We start from the raw sequence: 7654 nt of genomic DNA, 5'->3' as shown, positions 1-7654 counted from the left end.
CCAACATGAACCATAGTTTAGTCATGATTAAAATACACCTAAAATACTGGAAAAAATAACCCTAGGGTTGTAATACACAAAAAATGTGAATGGAGGCCAAAATCGTGAAACGCTCTTTCGAGAGTCGCTTTGGCACATGGCACCGTAAATTCTCGTACGACCTCTAAACTTAACCAAATCACAAACGGCTAAAAACATGACCTTCCTAACTCATTGAGGTACTGTCCAGTCTAAGGCCATAAGCTAAAAGCAAAACAAAACTCAAACAAGCCTCCTGAACCGAGGCAATGCTGCTGTCAAAGTGCATGACAGCAGCTGCGCTTGCTTTTCCTTGTTTAAGAAACTAATGGCCATTGGGGCTTGAACCACTGACCAGAGTCTCTTACCAACATCCTAAGGGGTGGCTCGAACCATGGCTAAGGGCATTTGGCCAACCACAATTCAAGCAGACACCTAGGACACCATTAAGCTCCCACCTGAGAACCATGCTGTGCGCCATGGGGTGTGTTGCTTTATTTGTTGTTTTATATCATTCCAATGGCCATATGATCGGCCATGGCTTGATCTAGACATCATGAGGTATTGTGTGAACCATGGCTAAGGGCTAGAAGCCAACCGCAATCCACCCAAACACCCAAAAGCCGAAGACAACTCACACAAAAATCAGAAATGAAAACCGAGTGTTGTTGTTTTAAAATTTTGATAGATTCGTGCACCAAGCCTTGAAAGGCTGTCTTGGTCACGTCCTAAACATGCTAAGGGAGGGTTCTAACTATGGTTACAGTCCTTAGAACAGCCATGGTTTGAACACACACCTTAGACAACCCAAACACAAAAATCGAGCCTCAACTTGCAACTATGGGAAAGTTGCTGTCAAGTCTTGATTCCTGAGTGCATGGCCTTGAACCAATGGACTAACATGACTCCAACACACCCTAGTACATGTCTAGATGTAGCCTTGAGTGCCTGGAATCGAGCCAACCTCCTGAAACCACAAAAACAATCAAAACCATGAGGCAACAAGTGATGGCCGAGAAAATACTGCACAGATTTTTCAAGAAATTTGCTGTCATATTTCGAAATTTGCTTCATGATTTATGAACCCAACATGGTTTAAAAATATGTATAAGGCTTGATTGAAAAGAAAAGAATAACATATACATGCCTGGAAATTTGTTTAAGAAATAAAAAAAACTATACGACGAACACGGCGCGACGGAGACGGAGTTCCTTTTCTTTCTTGTTTTCTTGTTGAAGGCTCACGATTTCTTGCTGCTATTTTCTCTAAAATTTTCAAATGTGAGGGGGTGGAGGAGTGTTAAGGAATGAAGGGGTAGGTTACAAGAAAAATAAAGGAGTGAAGAATGCATTAGAGGGAAGTTTCAAATTTAAGGAATGGAATGGCACAAGGAAATGATTTTTTTCCTTTTAATTGCTCGAAAATGAGGGAATGGCTAGGCTAATTTTGAGGTTTAATTAGTTGCACTAAAAGTGCTTAATTATTAATTATTGGGGATTTAAAAGTGAGGAAATTATCATACAAAGAAAGGTTAGGGAAAAGAATCAAAATAGAGAGTTGCCAAACATGTAAGGATTTGATTGAAGGAGGGCCGAAATTTTGCTATCAAAATGGAGGGAAAATATTGCTTAATTCATGAATTTTAACTTTTTCAAGTTTTAAACACTTATTATGTATTTTAGTGAATTAATAATTTAATTTAGGATAGTAATTTTCTTGAATGAATGGCTAAGTCTTAAAATAAATTACTAACATGTTAAGTTACAATTTCTTAAATAAAATAGGCCTAGATTAATTTATTCCAATTGGTTACACATTTTAATTTAGGATTTTAATTAATTATTGGACATAAAAGAACTTATTTACTACTTAACTCCGATTAATTAAATAAATCCTTAAACATTCTTTTACATTAAAATAAATTATTCTTTGGATTAAATTAAATTTAAGAATATTTTCTTATTATTAATTTTATCTCAATACTCCAACTCCAGTCCGGCCTCGCTTATGTATTCGAAAAGATAAAAACTAAACTTCTGCGTAAAATAAATAATCATGACTCAACAAATTTAAAAATGAATTAAAACCCTCATGCATAAAAAAATCATTTTAATTTAAATAATAGTAATTATGCATGGCTTATACATAATCTGATTTTTGGGTTCTACAACTCTCTCCCTCTTAAAAGAAATTTCGTCCTCGAAATTAAAACATACTGAATAACTCGGGGTACCGACTCTTCATATCTGGCTCAGATTCCCACGTAGCTTCCTCCTCCGAATGATTAAGCCATTTGACTTTCACTAGCTTCACCGGCTAGTTCCGAAGCCTTTTCTCCTTTCTGTCTAAGATTTGCACTGGTCTTTCTTCATAAGACAGGTTCGGAGTGAACTACAACGGTTCGAAGTTCAAGACAAGTGAAGGATTCGCCATATACTTCCTCAGCATAGAGACGTGGAACACGTTGTGTACTCCGGTCAGATTCGGCGGAAGAGCAACACGATAAGCTAACGTCCCAACCCTTTCAAGGATCTCAAATGGTCCGATGAATCTCGGACTGAGCTTCCCTTTCTTCCCGAACCGCATGACACCTATCATAGGTGCTCTCTTCACAAAAACACGGTCGCCAACGGCAAACTCTAGATCTCTTCTCCCTTGATCCGCATAACTCTTCTGTCGACTCTGAGCAGTCCTCATTATATCACGGATCTTGACTACTACATCGGTAGTCTGCTGAATAATCTCCGGGCCCAATTCTGACCTCTCACCTATTTCATCCCAGTGAATAGGCGATCTACACTTACGAACATACAATGCTTCATATGGAGTCATATTTTTAGATGACTGGAAACTGTTGTTATAGGTGAACTCCACCAATGGCAACTTCGACTCCCAACTCCCCGAGAAATCGAGGACACATGCACTGAGAAGATCCTCTAAAATCTGGATGACTCACTCTGACTGCCCATCTGTCTGTGGATGGAAAGCTGTGCTAAACAGCAACTTCGTACCTATAGCTGAATGCAAACTCTTCCAAAATGAGGATCTCGGTCAGATACTATAGAAACGGGAATACCATGAAGTCGGACTATCTCTCGGATATACAACTCTGCATACTGAATCATTGTGAAAGTCGTCTTAATAGGCAAGAAGTGCGCTGATTTGGTAAGACGATCAACAATCACCCAGTAGCATTTGATCCTCTGGCCGACTTCGGCAAACCGACCACGAAGTCCATGGTAACATTCTCCCACTTCCACTTGAGAATAGAAAGGGGCTTGAACATACCTGTTGGTCTCTGATGTTCCGGTTTCACTAGCTGACACGTCAAACACTCTGATACGAAACGTCTGATATCCTTCTTCATTCCGGGCCACCAATACAACAACTGTAAATCTTTGTACATCTTCGTACTCCCAGGGTGAATAGAGTACGGCGACATGTGGGCCTCAGATAAAATATCTCCTCGAATAGAACTGCCGGTAGGAACCCACATTCTGTCTCGAAATCTCACAATGCCGTCGCTAACTGTATACAAGATAATGCCTTTGGCCTCATCTCTCTGCTTCCACTTTGCCAACTGCTCATCTGTTGGCTGTCCACTGCGAATATGGTCTAGAAGAGAAGACTGAATCGTCAACGTAGATAGATGAGGAACTCTACCTCGAGGATAAGTCTTTAGATCAAACCTCTTCATCTCAGACTGAAGGGGTCTCGGAATCACCAAATGAGCCATCACTGCGACTTTCCTGCTCAATGCATCCGCAACTACATTAGCTTTGCCAGGGTGGTAGCTAATGTCACAGTCATAGTCCTTCACTAGCTCCAACCAACGCCTCTGACGCATATTCAGATCTTTCTGCGTAAAGAAGTACTTGAGGCTCTTATGGTCGGTAAAGATCTGGCACCTCTCCCCGTACAAATAATGCCTCCAAATCTTCAAGGCAAATATTACGGCTGCCAACTCTAGATCGTGGATAGGGTAATTCTTCTCATGGGTCTTCAACTGACGAGAAGCATATTCTATTACCTTCCCATGCTGCATCAACACAACGCCTAAACCGAGCTTCGAAGCATCGGTATAAAAAACAAAATCTCCTTGCCCTGATGGCATGGCCAATACCGGCACTGAAATAAGAGCTTGCTTCAAAGAATCGAAGCTCTTCTGACACTCATCGCTCCACACGTACTTAGCATTCTTCTTTTTCAACGACGTGAGTGGAACTGCGATAGAGGAGAAACCCTGAATAAACTTCCGATAATATCCTGCTAGCCCAAGGAAACTACGGATCTCAGAGGCATTTTGCGGAACAACCCAATCTCTGACTGCTGCAACTTTCGCTGGGTCTACCTCGATACATCTGCTAGAAACGACGTGGCCTAAGAACGCCACCTTCTCTAACCAGAACTCGCACTAACTGAACTTTGCGAATAACTTGTGCTTTTGCAAGGTCTGCAATATTGCGGTCAGATGTCTGCTGTGATCCTCTTGATTCTTTGAGTAGACGAGAATGTATTCTATGAATACTATCACGAACTGATCAAGATACGGCTGAAATACGCGATTCATGAGGTCCATGAAGATCGCTAGCGCATTCGTCAAACCGAACGGCATCACAAGGAATTCGAAGTGGCCATAACGAGTCCTAAAAGCAGTATTGAGAATAACGGCGTCTTTCACCCTCAACTAGTGATACCCAGATCGCAGATCTATCTTTGAGACTACCGAAGCTCCCTGCAACTGATCAAATAAATCTTCAATCCTCAGAAGTTGGTATTTGTTCTTCACTGTAACCCTGTTCAATTCCCCGTAATCAATGCAGAGTCTCATCGAACCATCCTTCTTCTTCACAAACAGGACTGGCGCGCCCCATGGCAAAAAACTCGTGCGAATGAACTCCTTGTCAAGAAGTTCCTGAATCTGCTTCTTGAGTTCTGCCATTTCTGTCAGTTCTAATCGGTACAGCGCTTTGAGATAGGTGCGGTACCTGGTATAAGTTCAATAGAAAACTCCACCTCTCGCACAGGTGGCATACCAGAGACGTCATCAGGAAAAATGTCTAGGAAGTCCTTGACAACTGGGACATCGGAGGCTGACAGACTGGGTGTCTCGGGAACAGATACAAAAGTCACTAAAAACGCTCGACAACCTTTACGCATGATCTTCCTAGCATGGACACAAGATATCATACACGGTAAATAAAAGTACATGTCTGGCTCAAATAAGAACTGCTCTCTCCCGAGCGGTCGGACTAGAACAGATCTCCGCTTGAAATCAATCAAAACTATGTTCTTTAATAGCCAGTCCATACCCAGAAGGATATCAAACTCTGGCATCGGCAATCCGATAAGATCCGCATAAACAAGATTGCCATGAAGTTCGAGGTCTATGTCTCGGACCACATTAGTAGCTGTCAGCTCCTCTCCCGAAGGCAGTTCTACTGAATACGCTACATCTAGCCCGATGGTCTTCACCTTGAGGAAATTCGCAAAGATCTCTGAAATGAACGAATGAGTAGCCCCTAAATCTATCAAGGCATTGGTAGCTGAACCAGCTATAAAAATTCTCCCTGGAAGGTTGGAACATCATGCTGAACCCAATAGTTACAATAATTAAACTTATAGACGTGCGAAGGTCAAAGTTCTTCTAACCTAAATTCTCGAAAATAACGCTGATTAGAGCATGCAATCCTATCACAAATTCTAAGTTCAAGATCTCAACCCAAAACATTAAATTCTAAATACAGGATACCTGTCATGAGGATTGTCTCTGGGCTCGTCTCTGCTGCATGGAGGGCAAAAACTCTGCCTTGGGTAGGCAGACTCCCCCGAGGGCACTCTTTTAGTAAGTGGTCAGGACTACCACACTTGTAGCACTTCCCCGAACCATACATACAAGCTCCAGCATGACGGCGTGCGCACTTAGCACAGACTGGGTACTCTGAGGTCCTCGGGACTGCCCGTCCCGGCTGCTGCTGTCCTTTGTTCCTGGATGGGCTATGGAAAGTCTTATTACTCTGATGTTGCTGATGAGGAGGGCGGTGCGGTGCTTGGACTGGTCACTTGCCCTTGCGATCTCTCTCAATATCATTCTGATCCTGTTCTGCAGCTAGAGCTCTGGAGACAGCGACATCATAAGTAGTAGGGCCAGCCACCCTAACATCGCGGCGCAAGATCGGCCGTAGACCATCCAGAAAATGCCTCAACTTGGCTCCGGCATCATTTGCAATCAGGGGCACAAAATGGAAACCCCTCTCAAATCTATGGATAAACTCCGTAACAGTCATGTCTTCCTGTCTCAGTGTCATGAACTCTGTGGTCAATCTGGAACACACCTGATAAACATAAAAATTGTACATTAATTAAATGTTTTATAATATAAATATATAGTTTTTGTTTTATTAAATGTTTAAATATTATATGTTTTATAATAAATTGTATAAAATATAAGTTGTTGTGTAATTACAAGTTTTTACTATTTTTTACAGGTTTGATAAAACAAGAATAAACTTGGCGTTGCAAATGGGATTAAGATGATTCTTGGACCTGTAGAAAGTTGATTATAATATCTACAATATTGTTGACAAGCATGAGATAAAAATCCTCTCACAATTAGGTTCAAATTAAGCAACAAATAAAGTTACCAAAGGAGAGGCAGTTTTACCATGCTCTAGTATTTTGACCATATCTCTCTAATTACTTGGTCAAATGGTTTGAAAAAAATACACAACTAGACAACTCAATTATCCACATGTGTCTTTTTATGTGAAGAAGCAAATTCGGAGAAGAAGATTTTCAAAAGTGATGTGTAATATAATATAATATCTTGGAACACCAATGAAGACTTATGTGTAAAAAAATAATATTTTATTTGTGGTTGTCTCCCCAAATTTGGCTATAAATAGGGGTGCATTGTAATGTATTGAGATATCCCTCATTCTATGAACAAACCTTTGAGTTCATAATATTTCTCTCTATATTTTTCCTTTATTTCTTCATTTAAATACAATTAGCATGTTAATTTCATATTCAAAGTTTTACACTTTGAATAATGAATAGCTAACTTCCTAAAGTTGAGATGATAAGGTGAAACTCTTGGCATGATAATAAGGTTATTAAAAGGTAAGAATCTATGTTTTATATTATTTAATCATTATTTATTGTTTATGTTATATTTATTTCTTTAAGCATTTTTATACCCTACTTATAAGTGGGAGTTTTGATTTATTGTTGCTATATGTTACACTAAATTCTTGGAACCATTTAAATGTTAGTTTGGTTTTACCAACCATTTAACTTGGATTCCTTGATTTATTATATATGAATATATCATAGTATTAATTTATTGGTACCATTTAAATGTTTGTTTGGTTTTACCAACCATTTAAAGTGGGAACCTTGATTTAGTGTTTACAAATATATATAGCACAATAAATACTTGACCACATTTATAAGTTTTGGTATATATTATATACTTATAAGATAATAATTTATAACATAATATAAATATGATTATTTAATATATTGGAAACATTTTATTAAGTAGATTCCAATATTATTCGTTAATGTTAACTTTATTAAAATACCAAGAGTGGATCCTTTAATCTCAACTACTTAAATTAAAATTGGAACAAT

The sequence above is a fragment of the Primulina huaijiensis genome, chromosome 11 (genome assembly GCF_012295235.1).
Source record: "Primulina huaijiensis isolate GDHJ02 chromosome 11, ASM1229523v2, whole genome shotgun sequence".
NCBI lineage: Eukaryota > Viridiplantae > Streptophyta > Magnoliopsida > Lamiales > Gesneriaceae > Primulina > Primulina huaijiensis.
Note: the sequence above shows the minus strand (reverse complement) of the source record.